The sequence below is a fragment of the Euprymna scolopes genome, chromosome 3, assembly GCF_053919585.1.
Source record: "Euprymna scolopes isolate OS-2025 chromosome 3, ASM5391958v1, whole genome shotgun sequence".
NCBI classification, from domain to species: Eukaryota; Metazoa; Mollusca; class Cephalopoda; order Sepiida; family Sepiolidae; genus Euprymna; species Euprymna scolopes.
The window spans coordinates 48,576,767-48,593,901 of record NC_136484.1 but is presented as its reverse complement, the minus strand read 5'-3'; the positions used below and the strand labels follow the sequence as shown (position 1 = coordinate 48,593,901).

Sequence of the window (17,135 nt, the reverse complement as noted above, 5' to 3'; positions counted from 1 at the left end):
AGAAGGTTTTGTGAGATGTTCATTGATGTATTAGCAAATTTAGTGACCATCTCTGAAACCAACTTCCATAATGGCATATGCAACTTTCAACAGAGAATGAATGACTGCCATAACCTTATACGTACATATATTATAAAGATATATATATATATATATATATATATATGTAATGTAGTATAGTATAATAATTCTCCAAGTTCCAAATATCAAGTTTTCTCAGTTATCTATTACTTTTCAAAAGGTATCCATTAGAATATTGTTTCACATTGCGACTAACAAATCCTAAAAATTATGTCATTGCTGCATATTTAGTCACATACTCTTCAAATGTCTACGTTAAAAAGCTAATAGAAACACCATTTTGGACAACTTATATGATTCATGTAACCGACACACTCTGCCATTCCTTCTCAGTTACGAACCCAATAAAAAGGCAATCAATTCAAATAATTGGTTATGTAGTAAAGTTGACAATGTAGTGTGCCTTCAGTTTCAACTACCTCCTCGATACAGGCTTGGAACTATGAACATGCCATTTCTACAAGTGCCGGCAGGATCTTCTGAAGCCAAGCCTGGGTCTCTTTGGACTTGTGAGCCGGCGCTGAGTCCTACTGCCACACCCAGGATCTGCCAGCGGCCACCTGATTGCACCAGGTGATCATCACACTCTTCAGCACATCCAGGTACACTTTGGTGTTGACTTTCAAACCGACTTTGAAAATGTGAGGCGGCATGATGTGGCTCTCACTTGAATCTACACCAAATGAAACTTTGTTGAGCTGTGCCCTTAAGCATTGAATCGTCTGGATTTGCATTTTGAGGGTGCTGGCAATGGTCCTGTTGTCATAATTTGGATCAGTAGAGAGCATGAGTTGTACAGTGGTGCATTTCCAATCTCGTTCGTTGAGCATTGTGTTATTTTCAGACATGATAAAAGGCTCCTATCGCTCTTAGTATTTGTGCACAACTGGCCAATTAGTATATTGTCTGCAACAAAAAAATAAAACCGGCTTTCATCAAATGGAAATGGAATCATGTCGTCTTTTCTAGGGCGGCGCTTTTATTGTTCCACCCTGTAAAATTTCAACATATGAAAGAAAAGCTGAAACCAATTAATTTCGAATCTAGAGATTCCACTGCGTTACACTTCGTACTTGATATACACTAAATCTGAAAGATATAGCAGATCTGATGTAAGGAACATTATTACACCTGGCCAATGATATATGCTGAATCCGCAGTCAGCATTATCCTTTACAGAGCTAGCCTGTATAACAGTGCAGGGTAGAATGATAAAATTGTTGCCCTAAAGAAAACAACACTTCAGTTTTATTTTAAAACTTTTATTGAAAAAATCAATTCAGGTAACTTGATTATGTAGTAGAGCTTACATCTATTCAATCTAGCCGCCTTTAGCCTCAATCACTGCCTCGATACAGGTCCGGAACTGGGAGCATGCCTTTTCCACAAGTGCCAGCGGGATCTCAGCGAATACTCGGTGGATGGCGGCGATCAAGCTGGCTTTGGTGTTGTGAGAGGGGGTCATGTTAGTGATATTCTCGACGTATGACCAAATGAAGTTGTCCAGCAGGTTCAGGTCGGGGGAGGAGTGGGGGGGGGCAAGTGGGAGAAGGGTACAAAGTCGTAGCACTCCTTCTGAAGCCAAGCCTGGGTCTCTTTAGACTTGTGGGCCAACACTGAGTCCTGCTGCCACACCCAGGGTCTGCCAGCTGCCACCTGATTGCACCAGGTGATCACCACACTCTTCGACACATCCAGGTACATTTTGGTGTTGACTTTCAAACCGACTTTGAAGATATGAGGTGGCATGATGTGGCCCTGGCTTGAAACCACACCAAAGACCATAACTGTGGGTTGTCCGATGTGTTGAGCTGTGCCCTCAAGTGTTGAACCTATCGAATTTGCATTTTGAAGGTGATACCAATGGTCCTGTTGTCATAATTTGGATTGGTAAAGAACATAAGTTGTACAGTGGCACATCTCCAATCTCACTCGTTGAACATTGTGTCACTTTCAGACATGATAGAAGGCTCTTGGGATTTGTACACAACTAGCCAACCAGTAGATGGTTTGGAACAAAAAAAGAAAAGCAACGAGAATTTTAGAAAAAAAAAAAAAATTTCCTGTGCACATCTATTTAATGAAATACAATTTGTGGCAAAATTTCAGGAAAAACTGATGAACAATTATCTGATAATCGTTTGGAGTAACGGTCGCACGCACGGATGCCACTGAAAACTGGTTCGTCTCCGATAAATCGGGGGGGGGGATAACAAACGATATATTTACGCTAAAACATGCTAAAACATGAACGATTGCCAAATAATTTTTTTAAATTTAAATTCCTATCGGAAACTTGTTTGTCTTATCATTTATTTTTTCCAGACTTTGAATTTGGCACACTATGGATGCACGCAACTGTAGCAACAACAAAAATGTTGTTTTAACTTACGCAATAGTTTGTTTTCATATTTCTTTTGTCATTTATGGTAAATAAGCTCAAATATAGATTTGGATTTTTATTGAATACTGTGTACGTAAGTATGCATTTTAATTTTATTTATCCTGTCTTTTTTTTTTTTTTACATATTTTGGCAAATGTGTATTTCAGCAACATAAATTAATTGACAGACAAAAATTTATAAAAATCATTTTTATATATATATAAGACACATTATTAGACATTAAAGCTGAAATAAAACCCGAAAAATTTAACTTTTATTATTTTTTCAACATTTTAAATGTACATTGTACAACAATCGAGACCGCCATCTTGTTTTGAAAATTTGGCTTTTCTAAGGCGTCACAGATTGGCCTTTCTAGGGGTTCACATATTGGCCTTTTTGTGGCCAAATTTGGCCTTTTAAACGCTCTTGCATGGAACCATGGTCCATGCGAGCGTAAAAAGGCCAAATTTGGCCTCAAAAAGGCCAATCTGTGACGCCTTAGAAAGGCCAAATTTTCAAAACAAGATGGCCGTTTCGATTGTTGTACATTTAGTCTAATAAAAAATGTTGAAAAAATAATAAAAATTAAATTTTTTCGGGTTTTATTTCAGCCTTAGGGTCTAATAATGTGTTTTATATAAAAATAAATAATTTTTATAAATTTTTGTCTGTCAAATAATTTACGCCTTGGCAAATGTGTATTTCAGTGGCGTAAATTATAAACCAAGATGGTGGAAAAGAATGCAGTTGATTCAAATACAGAACATAATCCACCAAGCATAAAACAAAACCTGAAACCATACAGATATTTTGGGGTTAGGAAAAGAATCTTTTTTTGTTTTTGTTTTTCCGAGTCTAATTTTGTTCTAACTGATATTATAATCTTTTTTATATTTATGGGCATATGACATTGTCTCAGTGCCATATCATGATCACTGGAGAAAGTCAGTTGACGCCCTAAATAAATGAATTCGGTGACATGTTTGATGGGTTTAGTGTGAATAGTCATGTTTAGGTTAAACTGTGATTTAACTGTAGACATACATTCCGTTTTCTATAGGTATATTTCTAATCCTATGCATTCTTTGCGAATACATTAACAGCAAATTGGAAGTTTATGCGTGCATTCATTAACAAGAGCGATGCCATCAGCGTAGGAAAGGTTGGAGAGGATTTGTCCACCTATAGAAAAACCGCTTTGGCAAGTCTTTTCTGTCTTAAGCATAACAGCAGCTAGTGCAACACAGAACAGGATTGCTGAAAGCATATCTTCTTGCTTGACTCCCTTTTTGATGTTTATGGACCCAAGGTCAGTTTTCGTAAAAGCCTCTGATCTGTCATAAAGTGATTTTAGAAGATTGATGTAGTTTTTGTTGAGAGGAGTTTTACCTAAAATTGACCAAAATTTATATCTAATTTGATACTATTGGAAGCTTTTGTAAAATTGATCACACGACGACATTGAAACACAGAATTGAGCTGGGTTGAACAGTTTTTCAAAAACACAGCACCATTCTAAAAATCAAAAAGGGTGATGATAACTGTTAAAGTAAACGTTTATTTAATTTATGTCCTCCCAGTAGTTTTATATGGCCTTGATTAATATCACCTGGACTAAACAACTAGCCAATCGCATTGAGGTGTTTCAAAACCACATAATGTATTTCGTTATGAGACATTACCTTATCAAAAAAAAAAAAAAAAAATCCACCCTCTGTCAAACTACTTCTCTATCTCTTCTATTTTATAAAATCAAAAGTAAAACCCTTAAACTTTTTGGCCATCTCAAACGATCAACCACTGGCCTGTCAAAGTTATGCTTTGAGAGTATGTTAGAGGACAAAAGAGGCAGAGGAAAGCCAAAGAGAAGGTGGAGAGAAAATGTTTTTGATTGGACATTTCTCAACGGTTGGGTGTACATCAACCAACTTGCCCTAGATCGGAAAGAATGGTGAAAAATAAGTCACGTAAGTTTGTGATCTGCACCAACTGGAAGATGTGACTCTTGATGACATTGCTTCATTATAAGAGTATTCAGAGAGAGTACCATTTCATATCCAATCACACAAGTCATAATTGGAAAATATTTATTATAGAATTGTGTATCAGGTACTTTTGTGACATCCGCAAGTTCTGGGTGAAGAAGGTTATTATTAGAATTTTCTTAATTTTAATTGACTTCAATAAATGTTAAAATACTTAACATTTTATTTTGTGTTATTGTATTACTTTAGTGTATTTGTTTTGTTTTTACCTAAAAGTTACACAAAACTGACATTTCTGGATAGGACATTCTTGATTTGTCTCCCCCTGTTCTGAAGGGAGTTACCAAAAATTTAAAAAAAAAAAAAAAACATAGTCCAAAATAACACAAATGCATAAGTGCTTAAAATGTTTGTAACTTGATCAATAGAACACAAAGTAACATCCAAATGTTTTGTGAAAACTATTCTTTAACATTTCTTCTACAGGGTGGAACGATAAAATTGTCGCCCTAAAGAAAACAACACTACAGCTTTCTTTTAAAACTTTTATTAAAAAAAATCAATTCAGGTAAAATGATTGTTGTAGAGCTAACATCTATTCAATGTAGTTGCCTTCAGCCTCAATCACCGCCTTGATATGGGTCCGAAACTGGGAGCATGCCTTTTCCAGAAGCGTCGGCAGGAGCTTGGCAAATACTCAGCAGATGATGGAGATCAGGCTGGCTTTGGTGTTGTGGAAGATCATGTTGATGTTCTCGACGTGTTGTTGACTTTCAAGCTGACTTCGAAGTCACTCGTTGAACATTGTGTCACTTTCAGACATGATAGAAGACTCCTATTGCTCTTGGGATTTATACACAACTGGCCAACTAGTAGATGGTTTGCAACAAAAAAGAAAAAAAGAAAACTGGTTTTCATCAAACGAAAATGGAATCATGTCGTCTTTTCTATTGTGACAATTGTATCGTCCACCCTGTATATTATCTTTCTTTTCTTAAAATCAGTTTCGCATACACCAATTTTATAACTAAGCTGGGTTTTTTTTTATTATGTAACGCTAATCATATTTAATACAAATGTTTGATTTTCAGTTTCAGAAAATATCCCCTTTTTAGCCTTTTATTTAAAAAAACTTCTTATTACCTTCAAATAACAAACAAACAAAAAAAGCCACTGAATTATTAATTTATCTATTTCTCTTTTTAAAAGAAAAAAAAACAAAGATGGCGGCCGAAGGACAAAGAAAACGAAAACTCTATTTATTAGATATCTCTACTTACTTGTGTAACCAATGCAATGCTTATTGAAACTGTTTCATCGTCGGATAACAAATTATCTCCCCTACTCTTTTTTTTTTTTAAATTTTCTTATCATTTTGTTCACGTTGGGCATGGGGCATTCTACCCGCTATTTCATATATTTCAGCCAAGAGATGTTTTTAAGATTCTAACCATCCTTTTAAGTGAAATTGTTTGAATTTCTCTTGCACTTGGTTCTCCGGGTATATTTGTCAGATAGATTTTTTTAAATTCTTTTTCATGAGTCCAATTGCTCCTATAATTATTGGAATGATAGAGATCTTCCTAAGATTCCAGTTTCTTTTCATATTGAGCATAAGACTTTGGTATTTCGTTATCTTTTCCTTCTCAACTCTATTTGACCATGACCTTCATAATATATGTTATCCATGATTTAACTCAGCATCATGGGGGATACTAACTTCTAATAATCTTTTTTCTTCTGGTCCCATATCACCATGTCAGGTTTAATAGCGCCGTTCTCTATTACTTTCCTTTATAGTACATGAAATCGTTTTTTATATTAAGACCTTTGAAGTAACTTTAACAATCAGACATTTTGTTTTTTCTAATGAGTCACCATTTATTAAAGTAAAAAAAAAACACAAATGATTAATGAGATGAGTGGATTGTCAATTGAAAGATGAAGAATATTATGAGAAAATTAAAAGTGATTTATCAAATGAATTAATTTTCAAAATTGAAAAAATAAAGATTGATAATTTGGATTATTTGGACTACTGTCCTCATCTTGAATGTTATTCTCACAACGTTTCGGCTGATGTAACTTCCAACCTTTCTCAGGTGCATCTTGTCGAATTTGGGGCTATATATATATATATATATATATATATATATATATATATATATATATATATATATATATATACACACACATTCCTAGATCCACAACAGAAAGAATCACTTTATATAATGGCCAGCCAGCATCCACTTGAAAAAGTTCATTTCTTGACAATCTATGAACATAAAATACCAACTTGCATTTAGCCAGACATTATTTTTCTCAAGCAATTTTATTTTTACTGGTTTTTCACCACAAACAAGGCACAGCGCCACTTGGATGTAAGGGGCTACTATTTGGGACAAAATTTGCTCGGATACTATATAGGGAGTTGAGCAACAAGATGTCTGTTCACATTACACTTGAACTTCTGCATGTCAGTACAGTAAGGAAGCAAGGACCTGAGAAGGAATTCCAAAGTCCAACAGTTTCAGAGAAGAAACTATTTGAGTAGAAGGTTTTTTGGCAACTAGGAATCTCTACAGTGTAGGGGTGGGATTTTGTTGCCTATTGGGTTAGTTGGAGGTATTTACTTAGTGGGGGTACAAGGCCTTGGAGTTCGTCAGAGCGCTTTCTATTAAAATACTTGTAAAATAGACATAGGTTGGAGTTTGGTCAATAATGCAAAACCTTTTAGGTTGGCGACAATTTTCTGAATTCTGTATAGGAGCAAGAGACTAGTAGCAGATTCACCAGCCCAAATGTCGCAACAATACTCTATGCATGGGCGAATGGTGGCCTTGTAGAGGTACAGCATGAGTTCTTGTTTAAAAAGATAATTATTGTTTTCAAAGAGAAATCAAATTCTGCATGGCCAAATCCAAAATCAGAGATATTTCCTATATCTTGGGTGACTTCCTTTTCTTAGCTTAATATCTCTCATTTGCAGCAAGTCTGTTATGTAGATACATTGTGACTATGCAGTCTATTAAACATGCAACCCAGTGCATGTTTGCAGTTAATGTGCATAATAATAATGATAATAATATATAATAATCTATTTTCTGTGATTTTATTCTTAAAAATCATGTCCTTGAAATAAAGGCTGCATATTGCAGAGTCAAGGCCTAGAATGATTCTGGTTGTCACATTTGCTATAGATTGGAGTAAATGTGTCTGCATAGTTTGTCTGTTTGTCTGAAGCAGCACTCACTTTAGCCAGGTTAAATTGGTTTCCTCTGGAGGAAGAGGTTTCATGGGAGTATGAAATCTACAAGCGGTCCCCAGTCGCATTTATATTCTCGTTAGGGGAGATGACGACAGTAGGTTTTTTTAGTTCTTGCAGGAAGGTGTCGACGTCATATATCCTCTGCTGTTCCTAAATGGTCACCCATCTGGTCTTAACCAAGCTCAACATTGTTTAATTTGATGATCCAATGAGTACCAGTGTTTCAACATGATTATGCTGTATATATGGTTCCTTGTTGGCTTGCTAATGAACTTGACGTGTTCAGAAAAAAGGAAATCAGAGCAACAATTCAATATTCGGATCAAACTTTTGAATGCGAAAATTCCAAAGATTAGAAAATCTATATTGCATTATCCGTAGAAAACATAATTTCTTTTTCTGAACTAGAAACCAACAAAATATGTCTTCCTCATACAACTGTTTAAATGGGGGGAAAACTTGCATAGGTGCTGTACGAAGTAATCCAACAACCAACTCTGTTCCTACACTAAGCCCTCTGATTGGCTGATGGGTCAACCAATCAGCAGCACATCAGTTTTTTATAGCTAAGGAAAATATTAAATATGTGATTACTACAATTCTTTTTAAGAACTGTACAATGTTTATCTATCTCCATTATCTTTTTTTATTATTTGTTCCAATACGAATGAAAAACTCAATAACTAAGAATAGTTCAATATATTAAACTTTCAATAAATGAAAATTTAATGAAGGAACCAGGGTAAAAAAAATAAAAATAAATAAAAATAAATAAATAAATAAATAAAAAACAAAACAAATTCAGCTTAAAACAACTGAATTCATAAGAAATTGTAAGTATTCTGTCCACAGTTTTTCAAAGTTTTCTTACTCGGAATAGTATAACTCCAAAATAGGACTTTTGAATTTAAGCATGTGTCCCATTGACGTTGACTAAAAGAGGTAACAAATCATGCATTAGAATGAAGAGTGATTTTAATCAAGGGAGATAATTTTTACTTATTGGTGAAATATAGTTTCAATAAGAATTATATTGGTTCTAAAATAAGTATAGAGATTGCTATAAACTGGCTGGTAGTACCTGAGTTTTCACTGGTGTCAGAGAGTAAATTAGATTTATGACCACGGTGTAGAATTCAGGTACCAAAAGCAAACTACCAACGAATATAGAAAGCAAAGAATTGACATCAACTGCTTTGTCCTCGATGTTTTCAAGATTCAAAACAGGTTTTTAGCATTTATTTTTGTTGAAGATGTGTTTTATGTTCTATTGTTCTTTTTTTAAGGTTTAATTGAATGAAAACACTAATGTATCAAAAAAGAAAAAAAAATCGAATGCATAAGAAACACAATAACAATATCTTATTTTATTTTTACTAGCTGTCTCTATCTGGCATTGCCCTGGAATTTGTTTATTTATTTTATTTTACCAAATTATTTGTCAATTTCTGTCCGATTCAAATGTTGTATATATGAGCTGGTGTTTATAAATCATAGGCCGTTTGTTGTTTTTGCATGCATTTTTTGTTATTTAAAGGCTTCAAGATCAATGGGAGAAAAAAGGCTGGCATAATGATTTACCTGTGATTGTGTGATGTTAAATTTTTTCCCGGTATTATGGGTGGCAAGCATAGTACATGTGTTTGTTAAGGTAAGCACTCTTTCACTTTCCTTTATCCATGACTAATAAAAAAAGAAAAGACATATCAGGATTAAATATCAAAATAGACAAAATTGATTGAAATAACGTTTTTCTTTTTTAGAACACGAATCAATATTTAGTTTGATGGCAGAGATCGTTTTATGTGCATTCTGTTAATAAAGCTATTTTGATCTATAAAATGGGGAAAATCTTACTTCATTTTATATATAATTGTAGAAAAAAATTGTAGCAATGGCAAAAATGTTCTTAGTTCAGAAATGTCCACATGTGCATTTTGTAAAATTTGATTAACAATAGAAAAACCAAAATGGCGATGCGCAGTTGATTTTATGTCACACAAAAGTAACATGAATTAGAGGTTCACTATTTGAATATCTCCATTCCTGGGAAACAATTATATCTGCATTTCTCACTATATTTAATGAATTTATAGATTTCTTTTCTTTTCAACCTGATAATATCATCACGTACCAGCAAGACCACCAGGCGTAGCCCCGGGCACAAATATCGTTACATATGTTCCTATCAATTTTAGTCAATAACTCGTAAATGACAACCATGAACCTTGTCATGCAAAAACACAAGTGAAAGAATAAGAAAATTGAGAAAAGTAAAACAAAATAACAAAAACAAAATTCTTCAATTAATTGTTCGCTCGGCATGCAAAAGTTTTCTGTTCCTTCAAATTGTTTATGTGTAGTTATAGTGGTATGTGTGCATATATGTAGTTCGTAGTTCTTGTGTAGGAAGAAAATGACAATAGATTCAATGATTAAGCATGCAAAGAAAAGTTTTCCTTTTTTTATTAAATAAGGACTCTCAATTCCTTTACAGTTATTTGAACGTTTTCCTCATTTTAAAAAAGTTTATGATTTTGCTTCCATTGTTTAGTGATGGATTTTGAAGTTCCTATAGTCACTTTGGGCTTCCTCTCGACAGATGGGGTCTCCATCTGAAATTCTGTCTGGCGTGTTAACAGTTGTAATTCGTGAGCCCTTTCCTGGTTTTGGTAGAGTGCACTCATTAAAGTCCCTTCTTCACGCATGTGCACCATTTTGTGGTTACCCAATCTCTTCCCCCTTATCGCAATTATCAGCACCATTATGATTAAAATGATTCCTACTGCAGTCAATCAACAGGCAAAAATCACTGCTCACACAAATTCTTCCCACTGACTTTGCCGCTTCTCAAATGTTAAATGATTTCTCCTTCCTCTCCCACCCACAAGTGACCTGTTTTTATGAGGCACGCACACATGATCCCATGAGACTTCGTTCACTACAAAACGTCACGGCCGCCATGACGGACTCTTTTTTCTTTCTCCACGCGTGTGACTCACAGGACAGACAGACACGGTAAGCCATTTTCCCCACACCTACCACCTATTCTTTTAACATCCGTATTTTCTCTTGAACTCTTCCTGTCTACGAGGCTTAATTGGGTTCTTTCTACCAGTCTCAATGATTATACAAGCATATTTTTTTGTAACATAACATTAGGAAACTCCTTCATCATGAGTTCCCATAACCCTGTCTGTCGATTTGGATTAGTTCCCATCAAATTTTGGAATGATTCTTTATCCTCAAACTCTTCCTCTGCCTGATAATAAGAAGGCCCCAAAAGCTGCACATTCCACTGGTTGCTTTATAATTGGCAAATATGGTATAACTGTTACCGTTTTTTGTGGGTTTACTGTCACAACCTCCTCCTAAGTGGCCACTGCCTAAATCCATCAAACACCCTACTACAGCAAGTAACATACTTTTTGTTAATACTTCTACCTAACAATGATGAGTCTTTTAGTAAAACAAAAGATGTAAAGTCCAAGATTGGTTATTTAGTATACAATAAAAATCACCAGAAGAGAGGGAAAGTGGATATATGCTGGTGACCATATTATGTGGTAATTGAAAAAAACTTATAGAATTAGAGACCAGTTGGTAGGCTTAATTATAAATGTCCATGCTGAGTACTTCCGAGCAGTGTCTATTGAGGAATGGGAAATCATCACTACAGAGAGCCTGTTATAGAAAATTGCATTGACTGCTCTAAGAAAATCCAGCAATTGAGGCAGTGATTCAGTAGCAGAACATGCCGATTTTCCAATGCGAAATGTGAGAATTCAGACGATGAGTCTAACGTCCCATTGATGGAGCACTGTATCATGACTAGGGCTATGACAACAGCATATTCTTTTCATTGTCTTGACTCTCAAGTACATATCCGACACAGACACAAATAATCAACCAAGAACGACATCACTCCACATAAAAACATGTAATATATCAACGGATATATACCTGAGAATCAAAACAAGGAAAAGAATATGCTGTTGTTATAGTCCTAATTATGACATGTTTTATGATATCAGGAGGAAGCATTAAAAGCATAGATGCAGATAGTTATGTAAAAGATACTACCAACTTCTCGACTAACATCAGAAGTGGTCACCTCAATTGACATATATAGAGAAATGAATCACTTGTTAAGGAATTAGACAATAATATCCTGGTAGTTCGAATGTCCACTGAGACATAGGAAATTGAATCACCTTATAAGTTTTATAGATGGAAGTGGGATCGGCATAGATGTAACTAAAGATAGCACCGAGGCATGGAGAGTAGAAAAAGAGCAAGTAAAAAGTCTTGTAGACTTGCTGGCAAAGATGTAGAATTGAGATAGGTATGATTCATTAGGGAAATGCTAGGTATGAATGAAATACATGCTTTGTATAACAGTTTACTCCGCTAATAAGATATCTTTCTTGTTGCAGGATGGCAGCCCTTTGGATACTCTTGTTGTTCCCCCAAGTCAATTTTTGTGATCGAAGGATATAAAAATGTGAACTTTCAGGAGCTGAATGAAATATCACCTAAGTGGTTGGTAACATGCCAAGTGGTTGACAACATTCTCAATTCACCTTGTACCATATGACTTGGATTTCAATTCATTGGAGAAATGTATATGGAATGTCCACATGGAGAAAAAAAAGGATTTCCCACAGGTGTTTGCTGGAGACATCACTTTTGAGACTCAGGATCAATAGACCAAAGCGGGCTGTATTGCCATTTGTGGGAAATGCTTTAAGTTAACTTTTTTAGAGTAATAGCAGAGGATGACCTCAAAGTAATCCAAAAAGCAGTGAATATGTAGGGTCAGATGCTACATGTGGTAGAGCATAGCACTTAAACATAAATGTTACATTTTTCATATTAATATATATGCTTATATATAATTTTTCATATTAATATATATGCTTATATATAATTTTTCATATTAATATATATATGCTTATATATAATTTTTCATATTAATATATATGCTTATATATAATTTTTCATATTAATATATATGCTTATATATAATTTTTCATATTAATATATATGCTTATATATAATTTTTCATATTAATATATATGCTTATATATAATTTTTCATATTAATATATATGCTTATATATAATTTTTCATATTAATATGCTTATATATAATGTTTTACATTAATATATATGTTTATATATAATTTTTCATATTAATATATATGCTTATATATAATGTTTCATATTAATATATATGCTTATATATAATGTTTCATATTAATATATATACTTATATATAATTTTTCATATTAATATATATGCTTATATATAATGTTTCACATTAATATATATGCTTATATATAATTTTTCATATTAATATGCTTATATATAATGTTTCACATTAATATATATGCTTATATATAATTTTTCATATTAATATGCTTATATATAATGTTTCACATTAATATATATGCTTATATATAATTTTTCATATTAATATGCTTATATATAATGTTTCACATTAATATATATGCTTATATATAATTTTTCATATTAATATATATGCTTATATATAATGTTTCATATTAATATATATGCTTATATATAATGTTTCATATTAATATATATGCTTATATATAATTTTTAATATTAATATATATGCTTATATATAATTTTTCATATTAATATATATGCTTATATATAATTCTTCATATTAATATATATGCTTATATATAATTTTTCATATTAATATATATGCTTATATATAATTTTTCATATTAATATATATGCTTATATATAATTTTTCATATTAATATATATGCTTATATATAATTTTTCATATTAATATATATGCTTATATATAATTTTTCATATTGATATGCTTATATATAATTTTTCATATTAATATATATGCTTATATATAATTTTTCATTAATATATATGCTTATATATAATGTTTCATATTAATATATATGCTTATATATAATTTTTCATATTAATATATATGCTTATATATAATTCTTCATATTAATATATATGCTTATATATTATTTTTCATATTAATATATATGCTTATATATAATTTTTAATATTAATATATATGCTTATATATAAGTCTTCATATTAATATATATGCTTGTATATAATTTTTAATATTAATATATATGCTTATATATAATGTTTCATATTAATATATATGCTTATATATAAGTCTTCATATTAATATATATGCTTATATATAATTCTTCATATTAATATATATGCTTATATATAATTCTTCATATTAATATATATGCTTATATATAATTTTTAATATTAATATATATGCTTATATATAATGTTTCATATTAATATATATGCTTATATATAAGTCTTCATATTAATATATATGCTTATATATAATTCTTCATATTAATATATATGCTTATATATAATTCTTCATATTAATATATATGCTTATATATAATTTTTAATATTAATATATATGCTTATATATAATGTTTCATATTAATATATATGCTTATATATAATCCTTCATATTAATATATATGCTTATATATAATTTTTCATATTAATATATATGCTTATATATAATTTTTCATATTAATATGCTTATATATAATGTTTCATATTAATATATATGCTTATATATAAGTCTTCATATTAATATGCTTATATATAATGTTTCATATTAATATATATGCTTATATATAATTTTTCAAAAGAGAAGAATGGTGTAAAATATGCACGTGTTTCCGCCCAGCGTTGCCTGATTGTAAAATATGCATAAATATTATATTTTTGATTAATGCAGATTTCTTATTTATTATAAATAGAAATACCGTAGGTATTAAAAGTAATGTTAAATTTCTTTAAAAAAACATAAGCATAACATTAAATTCCTTTAAAAAAAAAAATGAAGTACAAAAACGAGTAGTATGTTTTATTTATAAAAAAAAGTTCACTTTTTGTTTTTTGTTGTAAGTAAAAGAAAAAAACACTCGAGCTGAGATTGAAACCAAAACCTAAACCTATAGACAGTGAGTCAAGTACGATAATCATTAAGCCAGCTTGTCACGATCTTTAAAAAGTGTTTTTCAAACCTACTTATTCTTAACATAAAGAAACTGTCATGTTTCACTACCATGTATGCGCAGTCGTAAAACAATTGGCAAACAGAAAAAAATCTGATAATTGCCATGTACCAATTTCTCAATTTTGTTCCTTAGCAGACCTTTTTCTTGGATAAAAACAGATTAAAAAGTTTTTCACGTGTCTGACTGCCCTATATACCAAGTTTCAAATCCGTACATTAAGTTGTTGAGTAGTGTCCTCACACATTCTCACTTTTATAGATCTATAGATTACTAAGACAAAACGTGATAAGTAGAAACCAGAAATCTGAAAAAAGAGTTTTAAGCATGAATTAGGAAAATTTGAAAGTTATATTATTTACTGTCCAGAACTAGAGTTTAGAGTAATTGTTGCACTTTTTTCTTACACCCGACTGTGAGTAGTGGCCACTAAAGTGTCAGTAGATATCATAATGAACTCTTTTTATGTAAATCTAACTAGTTCATATTATTTAAATATATGCAGATATATATATGACTATTTAATTTAATCACATAAATTAATATAAGAAGATATAATTTTATGCATACATTTTCAGTATTTACTTCAACAGTGCTCAATACATAGGTAGAGCTAGACAGTAAGTTATGAAAGTATATATGACAATTTAAGCTACACAAAGCCTGACAAATTCTCATAAGGATGAAATGCAGAATATTCTGTGTAGCTTAAATTGCCATATATATTTTCATAACTTACTACTATATATATATATATATATATATATATATATATATATATATATATATATATAGTAATTTATAAAATATATATGGCGATTAAGCTACACTGAATATTCTGCGTTTCATCCAACTATAGGATTCGTCAGGCTTATGCACGGATTCTGTGGTTGCTTCTTGTTTTTATATATGTTGAGGATTTCTGGTTAGTCAATCCGCTTTCTAGTATCCACCGCACCCCTTCTTATCAGCCAATGAGCATGCATTTTATCAAACAAAGGATCTGTTTTAGAACTAGGTTAGTGGTTTTAGGTAGACGTTCTCCTTTTTTTTTTTTTTATATATATATATATATTTTTTTTATATATATATATTTTTTTATATATATATATATATATATACATATATAATATATGTGGGTGTATGCACACATATATATGCACACACAGACACACACACACACATATGTATAATTATTTCCACAGTCAAGCAATGTTGTAGTTGATAAGAGCTGTGAAAGCCAACAAACCAGAAATCCAATTCTAGAGTTTCACTCTCATTTGGGTTCATCAGTTGAACGCATCCAAACTCGGGATTCAAAATCTGAGTCTCTTGCACGCCAGTTGAGTACTATGCCATTTGAACAACTCACTTTGCATACAAGAGACTCGGGTTTTAAATCCCGAGTTTGGATGCGTTCAACTGATGAGCCCAAATGAGGGCGAAACTCGAGTCTTGGACTTCCAGTTTGCTGGCTTTCACGGCTTTTGTGAGCTGCAACATTGTTTCTGTGGAAATAATTATAATAATTATATCATCCCTTACATTCGGAATGTGTGTGTGTGTGTGTGTGTGTGTGTGTGTGTGTGTGTGTGTGTGTGTGTGTGTGTGTGTGTGTGTATTTTCCGAATGTATGTGATGATATAATACAAAATTCAAAAATGTAATAGTTTAAAGCCAAACAAATGCAGAATCTCATTTAATAAAACATATTTATTTATTAAAACTAAAATCAATATTTCAATTCATAACAGAATCTTCATCAGGAAAATACATGTTTTTTTCTTTTCATTTTTTTTTTTTAAATCAAAATATTGAATCTCATTCAATAAATAAATATGTTTATTTATTGAATGAGATTCTGCACTTGTTTGGCTTTAAACCGTTAAATTTTTTAATTTCGTATTCCAAATTAACAGTGCTTACTAGAAACAGTGGCCTTTCTATTACTTATATCAGGGATGTTCCAATTAGCAAATTGGCCAATTACTGATTAATAGACCTTTGATAATCAGTTGATTACCAATTAATTAGGATTTCTAATGCCGATTTATCAGCAAATTTTGTTGTCATAAATGATACTAATATTAATTAAATTATATTGTAAACGAAGACAAGTTAACTCCCTCTTTTGCCTGCCGGTGTAAATCTATCGAAGCGACATACATCATGTAAATCAAATAACAGACATGGCGCGCTGTTAACATGTAGACTTTTCAATTTGAGGAAAATATATGTAAGTTTATGGAAAATTTCCCCCCTTTCTCTTCCTATCGAATTATCATTATTATTTTACTTTAAATCATTTGTCAAAGAAAATTATTACTTTATCTTTCAGTT

General features: G+C 31.6%; 1 long non-coding RNA gene across 1 annotated transcript in view; it reads left to right on the top strand.

The window, feature by feature from the left end:
* Positions 1 to 12,652, top strand: part of LOC145254840 (uncharacterized) — a 40,713-nt gene extending 28,061 nt beyond the window's left edge. Inside the window, exons 2-3 of the long non-coding RNA XR_013863814.1 lie at positions 9,259 to 9,372; positions 12,158 to 12,652. This is a non-coding gene — a long non-coding RNA (uncharacterized LOC145254840). The remainder of the gene's footprint in view (positions 1 to 9,258; positions 9,373 to 12,157) is intronic.
* The last annotated feature ends 4,483 nt before the right edge of the window (positions 12,653 to 17,135 follow it).